Below are 10,173 nucleotides of genomic sequence, written 5' to 3' on the forward strand. Positions count from 1 at the left end.
ATTGTCCCAAAATTATACACTACTTAGTGGAAAGGAGCCTTAGGCTCTTCCAATATGACCTGACTGCCTCTCTTTCTCTCTCTTTTGAGAGCTATTTATTATTAACCAAGTTATCTTGAATTGCCTGTCCATATTTATGCTTCACAATGCCTTATTCAGAACACCTCTTAATGAATGCAAATCTTCTGAGAGCTGTAAGCAATTTTTTTTTTTTAATAAATTTTTATTAATGGTAATGGGATGACATTAATAAATCAGGGTACATATATTCAAAGAAAACATGTCTAGGTTATTTTGTCATCAAATTATGTTGCAAACCCCTCGCCCAAAGTCAGATTGTCCTCCGTCACCCTCTATCTAGTTCTCTGTGCCCCTCCCCCTCCCCCTAACTCTCCCTCCCTCCCTCCCATGTCCTCCCTCCCCCCCCACCCTTGGTAACCACCACACTCTTGTCCATGTCTCTTAGTCTCATTTTTATGTTCCACCAATGTATGGAATCATGTAGTTCTTGTTTTTTTCTGCTTTGCTTATTTCACTCCTTATAATGTTATCAAGATCCCACCATTTTGCTGTAAATGATCTGATGTCATCATTTCTTATGGCTGAGTAGTATTCCATAGTGTATATGTGCCACATCTTCTTTATCCAGTCTTCTATTGAAGGGCTTTTTGGTTGTTTCCATGTCTTGGCCACTGTGAACAGTGCTGCAATGAACATGGGGCTACATGTGTCTTCACGTATCAATGTTTCTGAGGTTAAAAATATGGAACGCTTCACGAATTTGCGTGTCATCCTTGCGCAGGGGCCATGCTAATCTTCTCTGTATCGTTCCAATTTTAGTATATGTGCTGCCGAAGCGAGCACGTAAGCAATTTTTAAATAAAGGTTCTATCAATGAATTAGGAGGGAGAAAAGAACAGAACTAGTGAGGTGGGACTCATTTTAGCAGTATCCACTATGTTGGTAGATAGAGAGTGGGCTGTGTTCTCATAACTTTGAGTTCCAAAATCATTTGGTAAGTGCTAAGATGCCACTTTTTTTGAACTATGGGTTCTAATTGGATCAACCTCAAGATAAAAAACAAATGACTACTCCAGTTCCCAAGAGTCACACAGGCCTATAAGCAGAGAGTCTTTTGAAACCAAATCACAAACTTAGCTTCTTTTCCATGCATAAGTGAAGAAACTTTTAGCAAAATTTAATGATGGAGATGATACCAAAGATTCTGGTTTAACTAACAATCGTTAGTAAAATAGGTTTGATGATAGTTCAGTGCATATCACGAAAGCACCCTGGCACAATTGATAAAATGTTCATGAGGAGGTAATATATAGATATATAGACATAGATATATAGACAGATTAAATTACTTTTCACCACAAGAGATATTTATAGGGGCAATCTGTCAAGGTCACAGGGAAGAGCAGTGACATGACAATAAGAATGCTCAACCTAAGCTTATGTGCTGGAATATTAAGATAACAGCAGTTTTATCCTTGTTAACTATTATACTTGACAACTTTTCTTTTTCTTTTCTTTTTTTAATTTTCTGAAGCTGGAAACAGGGAGGCAATCAGACAGACTCCCGCATGAGCCCGACCAGGATCTACCTGGCATGTCCACTAGGGGGTGATGCTCTGCCCATCTGGGGCGTTGCTCTGTTGCGACCAGAGCCATTCTAGCGCCTGAGGCAGAGGCCATGGAGCCATCCTCAGCGTCCAGGCAATCTTTGCTCCAATGGAGCCTTGGCTGCGGGAGAGGAAGAGAGAGACAGAGAGGAAGGAGAGGGGGAGGGGTGGAGAAGCAAAAGGGCGCTTCTCCTGTGTGCCCTGGCCGGGAATCGAACCCCGGACTCCCACACGCCAGGCCGATGCTCTACCACTGAGCCAACCAGCCAGGGCTGACAACTTTTCATTTTAAAATATTTTGGTACACAAATCAGTTCTAAAGAGTTATACTTGCTTTTCAAGTTAAATAAAAATGTATCAATCTACTTTACTACAGAAAACATACTACCTACCTCTCAAAAGAAGATATATGAAATTAGTTTCCATAGCAAAAAAAAAAGTTAATTTATTTTATTACAGAACAGATGCTACTTATATCTTAAAATAAGAAATAAAGACCAGAAATATGAAATTATTGTTTTCGCAGCCATAAAATCCATTTGATTATAAAAGGAATGGTTTTTCTGAATAGAAATTTTAGCAAACATTTTTCTTTGAAAAGCCTACCATGAGATCAATTCAATTTCAACTACATTTCAATATTAGATAATACAGATGGATAAAATTGTCATCTTCTAACCCACAATTTCTACTAAAATAACTCTTAATTGAAATTAAAAATGGTCCACCTGACCTTTAGACTTCATACACAAAAAATATATATTGTATTATTTCCTTGATCTTCTCAATTGAGAAAATGGACCTGTGGGGGAACTGGTCTCCCCAGAATGGGTAAACAGCCTGCACAAGATGGAGTCAGTGTGGACAGGTCTTCTAGGTCAGATCCAGCCATGCATAACTAAGGGAAACAGTCCAGGGAGGGTATGTATGCATGCCTGCCTTATATAACTGATCATGCTACCTCCACTTTTTGTAATCATGGCTTGGTGCCACTTTTGTGTGATTTTACTGTGAAACACCTGTGCACTACACCAGGCTGCTGCTGCGGCTGCCATATTGCATCTGGCTGCTGCTGCCAATAAAGTATGCCTTACCTGCCTAAAGCTCCACACATGCTTTTCCAGCTCCCACCCCCACCCCCAAAGCCTATTTCCTGCCTCCAAACTGGGACCAACACTTGGTGTAGTTGGCAGGATGGGGTAAGTGTCCTCACCACCCTACCAGAGGGCATGTGGTCTCAGACTGGGTGGTGGTACCCCATGGCTGTAGTCCTAACACCTTGGACCCCTACTGAAGAGTGGGGAGAAGTAGATGGGAGCCCGCAGGCTTTGGAGAAGGCCCTACATGCCCTTGAAAATGAGATTCCAGAGAAGTCTTGGGTTGCAGCTGGCCGAGTTGGCTGGCTATTTCTTACCGCCTTATAACAGCATCGTGAAAGCACTCTGGTTTCTGAAGCCCAAGTGAAAGACTTACAGCTTGAGGGGGACTGGTTGGAAGCCCATGTACAAACTCTCGAGCGAGAGCTTGCTCATCTGAATGATTCAAACTTTGTGGACACTGGTGAGCCTGGCAACAGGATGGAGTAAGGTTCCTCTCCAGGCCCAGAACAGCATGAATACCCGATGGTGAAACAGAAACTGGAGCATGACCAGCCTCTAGCCCAAAGGGGTCGTCTACGGAGCTCCCCCGTGGTGACCATATTTACCATGTACACTATTTACACTCCCACCAAGCTGAGGAAGCTCGGGAAGCAGAGCCAACAGCATGCAGGGGAGCCCATCCCAACTTGGCTCCTTCACTTATGGAACGAAGGAGCAGACAGTCTGCAGTTATCACCTGATGAAACGAAGAAGCTGGCCTCCATCACCATCCATCCATCCTTGAGATAGCAACTGCAGATCAGCTGACACTTGGGAGAAACCCAGGGTGGTCACTCCCTTATGGACTGGCTGATGGCTGCCATCCATACTGTTTGGCATGATGCCAGAGAACTCCCTGAGGGGGTGATGAAGTGGACTGTATACATTGACCTGGTGCAGGTGATTCAGGGATGGGTATGTGCCAGGCAATGTTAAATTTGAACACCTGGGGGCCGGATGATGAATGCTTTACCACCTGCATGAAGGACTTGATCCTGGCATTTTGTGGCATTTGGGTCTCTGGTAGCCATCCTCACACCATACGTAGATCAACACATACATGAGGTAACAACGGCCATGGTGGACTTGGATGATGTGGAGATCAAACAACAGGGGCATAGAACAGTACAGAAGTGGGAAACAAAAGTAGCTCACACAAGCCCTAAAGGGGAGGGGCCCCAGAAACTTCCCCGCCCACAAATGTGGATTGATTTATTAGCAGCTGGTGTAGACAAAGACAAAATAGATCAACAACTTAATAATGTCCAGTTGGCCTTGTGATGACAGTTGCCAACGGAGCAAAAGTTCTGAAAGGCCACCAAGTGTGGAGCCAGGAAGGCTTCTGCACGCTTTGTATGGCTCCAAGATTTCTGAGCAGCCCTGAGGAAGATTATTCCTGCCTCAACTAGGGGTCAGGTTGAGGCACCCGGCTAGGGGGGATGCTGGAAAACTGGAGGCCACATGTTGAACTATTTACTGGTTCCCCCAGAATATTCAGCATATCCTGGCTTTGGTAGACACCAGTGCAGACTGTAGTCTGTTGTATGGGAATCCTGATAGGTTTTCAAGGCCCATAGCACACATTGATGGTTATAGTGGCCAGACATTTCAAATGCAACAGGCCACACTCACATTGGGTATTGGGCATTTACCACCGCGAGCATACACAGTGTATGTTTCCCCTATATAGGACTAGATTTTGGGGGTGGATATTTTGAAGGGTACATGTAGCCCACCATTGGGAACTAAAAATGGCCCCCACAATCATGCTGCTAGTGGCACAAGAGTGCCCAACCTGTGCACGGACACACCCAAGAGGTTTGGGTTGCAGCCCAAGAATGGGCAGATAGCCCATGGGGTAGCATCTTTGAAACATTGGCAGGTATATATATATATTTTTTTTTTTTTTTCATTTTTCTGAAGCTGGAAACAGGGAGAGACAGTCAGACAGACTCCCGCATGCGCCCGACCGGGATCCACCCGGCACGCCCACCATGGGGAGACGCTCTACCCACCAGGGGGCGGTGCTCTGCCCATCCTGGGCGTCGCCATATTGCGACCAGAGCCTCTCCAGCGCCTGAGGCAGAGGCCACAGAGCCATCCCCAGCGCCCGGGCCATCCCCGCTCCAATGGAGCCTTGGCTGCGGGAGAGGAAGAGAGAGACAGAGAGGAAAGCGCGGCGGAGGGGTGGAGAAGCAAATGGGTGCTTCTCCTATGTGCCCTGGCCAGGAATTGAACCCGGGTCCTCTGCACGCTAGGCCGACGCTCTACCGCTGAGCCAACCGGCCAGGGCGGCAGGTATATTTTATAGGACCCCTGCCCTCAGATAAAGGCCGTGCTTATGGTTTGGTGGCCGTGGACACAGCCGCTGGCCTCTTGTTTGCCTATCCCTCCAAGAAGTCCAACAGGAGATAACTATATGGGCTTTGGAACACCTGTGTGCCCTGTCTGGGCATCCCTTGAGCATTGCTAGTGGCAGAGGAACCCACTTTGATAGGCGCTTGGTACAAGCTTAGTCTGGGGAGATAGACGTGACCTGGCAGCTCCATGTCCCCTATAGGCCCCGAGCAGCAGGAATGATCGAACGGTATAATGGATTGTTGAAGGAAAAGTTACAACTGGGGTGTGATCACCCCAGCTTGAAGTGGTGGGCACAGCACTTAGATTCCACTGTGCACCTCCTCAATTAGCAGCATAAACATACAGGGTTATCCCTGATAGACAGGATGCTGCAGGGGTGACCCCAAGCTCTGCATTTGAAAGTAATTACAGAGGATGATATGTTGAAGCCAAGAAACAGCCCTGCAAGGGCCCTATTCCTGCCAGCCCCGACCTTGGGAAGAGTGTGGGGAGGCCCTACGGTCATGGCCATGGATAGCCACTGAGGCTGATGCTCCTTGGATTGCTTAGTAACTCCCTGGGGGATGGGGCTAGAGGATCATTTACGAGTCTCCCCCACTTTTGTCACTTGGCCCCCGATGCTGACAGTTTCTGCCCCACAGCACAGGAAGGGTACCTTACTGAAGGGCACCCTCGCTGTGGCACTTTGGCCTGTGCCCTGTATACCAGTTTTGTTCCCTGTTCCCACGACAGGAATCCTCAAGGGGGAGTTGGTGTGGTACCACCAGCCAGGACATCCCCAACTCCCTGCTACCATCTTATCTCGTGATAAGAAAGTAGCTTGCATTCTGCCTGAGGGGCGTCACCTACCTATAATGGTGTCTGTTTCCTTATTGTCTTTCCACAGGATGATCTCAGCCAATAGCATCATATCTTGGGCGCACACCTATGCTCAAGTGTACAATGTGAGCTGGGTGTGCACTGAACTGCCTATTGGTGCCACTGGTGGATTCCTGTGTTACGTCCAACTGGTGACTGCAGACGACAGGTCCTGGCTAGCTACTCAAGACCCGTCCAACAAGTGGCCTGAGATGCGGCATGCCATTGAAACACAGCTAGGGCAAGACTACCACAATCCGCGGCCATTTACAGGGTATGCAATCTGGAATGGGTGACGCTGGCTTCTGGAAGAGCAAGTAGAACTCCATGTAAAGTCTCCCCATTGCATACAGCAGAAAGGAGAGGCAGAACACTGCACAGCTGGGTGGGTCCCCAAAGAGCTGTGCGCTTACATCACCCTTGTAACAGAGCCTGGTGGAATGGTTGAAAGCACAACGGCACCAAACCAGCAGACATACTACCCCCAGGTTACATGTGGTTTGCGGTGGGTACGGATGGCCATATCTCCTCGCCAACTGGACTGGGAGGTGTACTTGGGGAAGATCCTATATTGCAGAGCATGTCCTGAAGGCCCTGCCAGAAATCCCACACAATTGAGACATGGTGTACCACCGCTGGCATAGAGAGAAATGTACTGCCTGGTGGTTTTATCCTTTAACTGTCTTTCTTCTCCTGAGTGTGGGAGTGGGAGAGGTTTTTAAGTAGAGTTAGAGATGACGGCCTTAGCTGAGCACACAGCCCAGGCTCTGAATCAAACCCGGCAAGCCCTAACTCTGCTGATGGATGAAACTACTCAGATGTGTAAGGTGGTGTTACAAAATAGGATGGTCTGGATCTGCTGACAGCTCCCTGAAGAGGTATGTGTGCTCTCCTCCATGTAGAGTGTTGTATGTTTATACCAAATAATAAAGAAATGTAACCCAAACTCTGCAAGAAATAGATACTGAGGTACAAGCTATACAGGCCCTTTCCCACAACCCTCTACAGTCGTGATGGACTAACCTAATGTCCACCTTGAGGTGGACCATAGCTGCCCTGGCTCTTGTGGCCGGCCTCCTAATAGTAAGCTGCCATTCCCTATACTGCTGTTACAGCCTCAAGGAGCAGCACGCTGGGCCCACGTACCCTCCCAAGTGCAGACTGTTTAAGGGGTGGAGTGTGGGGAAGCCCGTCTCCCTGGAATTGATAAACAGCCTGGAGTCAGCGTGAGCGGGTCAGCTATGTCAGATCCAGCCATGCATGACTAAGGAAAACAGGCAGGGGACAGTACGCATGCGCGCCTGCCTTTATAACTGATGTTACCCCCATTTATTGTAACCGTGGCTTGCTACCACTTTTGTGTGATTTTACAATAAAACGCCTGTGCACTGAGTCAGGCTGCTGTTGTTGCTGCCACCGTACTGCATCTGGCTGCCGCTGCCAATAAAGTATGTCCTATCAGCCCAAAACTCCAGCACCACAGCCTCTGTCCCTTGCCTCTGAACTTGGATGTGACAAGACCTAAGTATTCTTTCAAGTGTATAGTAACACTTTAACTGTATCTTATATATCTGAGTACTTCATTCTTCAGAATACAACAACCATGGAACCAGAAGAAATCTAAAAAGATATCTGGGAAGTAAAAATAAATTTGTCCAAAGTTCATTTACTATTCATGAGAGAGTTCCTAGGCTCCTCTTTTATAGCCTACTCTTATTTTTATAAACGTTTCGACAAGCTTGGTTACCCTAGAAGAAAAATCTGACTAGAGGTGGTCACACTGACATGACAAACAGCATTGTATATATACTAGACACAATCAAATTACCACTCAGGTCCAGAGAAAAGGTGAGTTGTAAAAAAAAAAACAAAAAAAACCGCACACAAAATTTCGTCTCTAGTCTAGTCATTATATCACAGAGCAAGATTGAAATGTGCATTTTATAATCTCTAATGTATAAATAAGCTGAAGAGCCTTTATTGCATGTTCCCTGGATAAGTATTTACTCTGCCACTTGGTGCAGTCTGGGCTGTCACAAACCCAGGGAGAGACCCCCGAGAAGATGTATACTAGGGAGGGGAGGACGTGTCTCTTCCTCCATGCCTGAATGCAGACCTCTAGCTGCGAAGGCCCTGAGGAGGGCCGGGCAGGAGAGGGCAGCAGCCCGAGTTGGCAGCCCATGTAACTGGTATTCACTTATCCATGTAGGCCACTTCTGCAGGATCTCCACCGTGGGTTCTTCTGTTCTACATGAACTTTTGCTCAGGAAAGCTGTGTCCCCTACCCCTTCTGAGCAGCATCTGGCAGGGGTGGGAGGAAAGAAAGATTTTCTCTCTTTGATGTTGAGACAGTCTGACAAGAGCTAGAAATGGAAATTCAGGGTTACATACTTGGTGACCAGTTGTCCTCCCAAAGCGATAAATCATGGTTTAAACAGAAAGCTATATCAAATACATTCTGCCAACCGGACTTCCAATTCTGAATTAAAGTTCCATTTTTCTCTCCATAGAAATAACCCTGATTTGATGAAGTCATAGTTCCTGTGTTTCTTTGGTTCACTCCTGAATGTTGACTAACAAAATTGGGAATATTCTGCAATGACAGTGTCATAAGAGAAATTTCTGATTTTAAGTGGAAGTCATCAAGAATCTTGAAGCAAACATTTGAAAATCTCTAGTGATTATTTAGAGAATCCCAAAGTGATTACTTGAAACTGGGTTCTCAAACATCTGAAGTATAAGGATCCTTTGCTGAAGTTCTTGAACTTTTACTATCTGCTGACTAGGATGCTACATAGTGATGACAAGCTATTGCCAGGTTAATGATTAATTTAATTTTAAATTAACTTGCCTTTAATCAGTTACATGATCTACATATATTTGGGAAGTAGCAGTACAGTACAGTACATGTACAGTGTGTCCGTAAAGTCATGGTGCACTTTTGACCGGTCACAGGAAAGTAACAAAAGACAATAGAGCCCTGGCCGGTTGGCTCAGTGGTAGAGCGTCGGCCTGGCATGCAGAAGTCCTGGGTTCGATTCCCAGTCAGGGCACACAGGAGAAGCGCCCATCTGCTTCTCCACCCCTCCCCCTCTCCTTCCTCTCTGTCTCTCTCTTCCCCTCCCACAGTGAGGCTCCATTGGAGCAAAGATGGCCCGGGCGCTGGGGATGGCTCCTTGGCCTCTGCCCCAGGTGCTAGAGTGGCTCTGGTCGCAACAGAGCGACGCCTCGGAGGGGCAGAGCATCACCCCCTGGTGGGCAGAGCGTCGCCCCCTGGTGGGCGTGCCGGGTGGATCCTGGTAGGGCGCATGCGGGAGTCTGTCTGACTGTCTCTCCCCGTTTCCAGCATCAGAAAAATACAAAAAAAAAAAAAAAGACGATAGAAATGTGAAATCTGAACCAAATAAAAGGAAAACCCTCCCAGTTCCTGTAGCATGATGTGGCAGCATGTGCGCATGCACAGATGATGACATAACACCGTGTATACAGCAGAGCAGCCCGTGGCCATGCCAGTTGAGATGTGGACGGTACAGAGGAAAGTTCAGTGTGTTCTATGGCTCGCTAAATTCAAATCCGTGACCAAAGTGTAACATGAATATTGGCGCATTTATAACGAAGCACCACCACATAGGAATAACATTACTTGGTGGGATAAGCAGTTGAAGGAAACCAGCAGTTTGGTGGAGAAACCCCGTTCTGGTAGGCCATCAGTCAGTGACGAGTCTGTAGAGGCTATACGGGATAGCTACCTAAAGAGCCCTAAAAAATCTGTGCATGAGCCCACATCAAACTGCACTGAATAGGTATGAAACTGGGAGAGTTTTCCTTTTATTTGGTGCAGATTTCATATTTCTGTCGTCTTTTGTTGCTTTCCTGTAACCAGTCAAAAGTGCACCATGACTTTACGGACACACTATATATGGGAAACACAAATTCAGAATCTATGTATACACCTTTTACAATAACTACAAGGGTTCCTAGAAACTATGTCCATAGGTTGGAAGTACTTCTTTAAAGTGACTAAGCTTATAAAAATAATAAGTATGGAATGCTGAGGTTGCTGGTTCAAAACCCTGGGCTTGCCTGGTGAAGGCATATATGAGAGTTGATGCTTCCTGCTCCTCCCTGCCTTCTTTCTCTTTTCTCTTTAAAATGAATAAAGTCTAAAATGTATATATAAAAATTAA

At 46.4% G+C, this 10,173-nt stretch overlaps 1 non-coding gene across 1 annotated transcript; it reads right to left on the reverse strand.

Moving 5' to 3' along the window:
• Positions 1-757: 757 nt before the first annotated feature.
• LOC136307066 (U6 spliceosomal RNA) lies at positions 758-864 on the reverse strand. Its single transcript, XR_010725758.1, has one exon. It is a non-coding gene; the product is annotated as a U6 spliceosomal RNA (small nuclear RNA).
• Between the last annotated feature and the right edge of the window lie 9,309 nt (positions 865-10,173).

This window comes from Saccopteryx bilineata, chromosome 5 (assembly GCF_036850765.1).
Source record: "Saccopteryx bilineata isolate mSacBil1 chromosome 5, mSacBil1_pri_phased_curated, whole genome shotgun sequence".
Classification (NCBI taxonomy): domain Eukaryota; kingdom Metazoa; phylum Chordata; class Mammalia; order Chiroptera; family Emballonuridae; genus Saccopteryx; species Saccopteryx bilineata.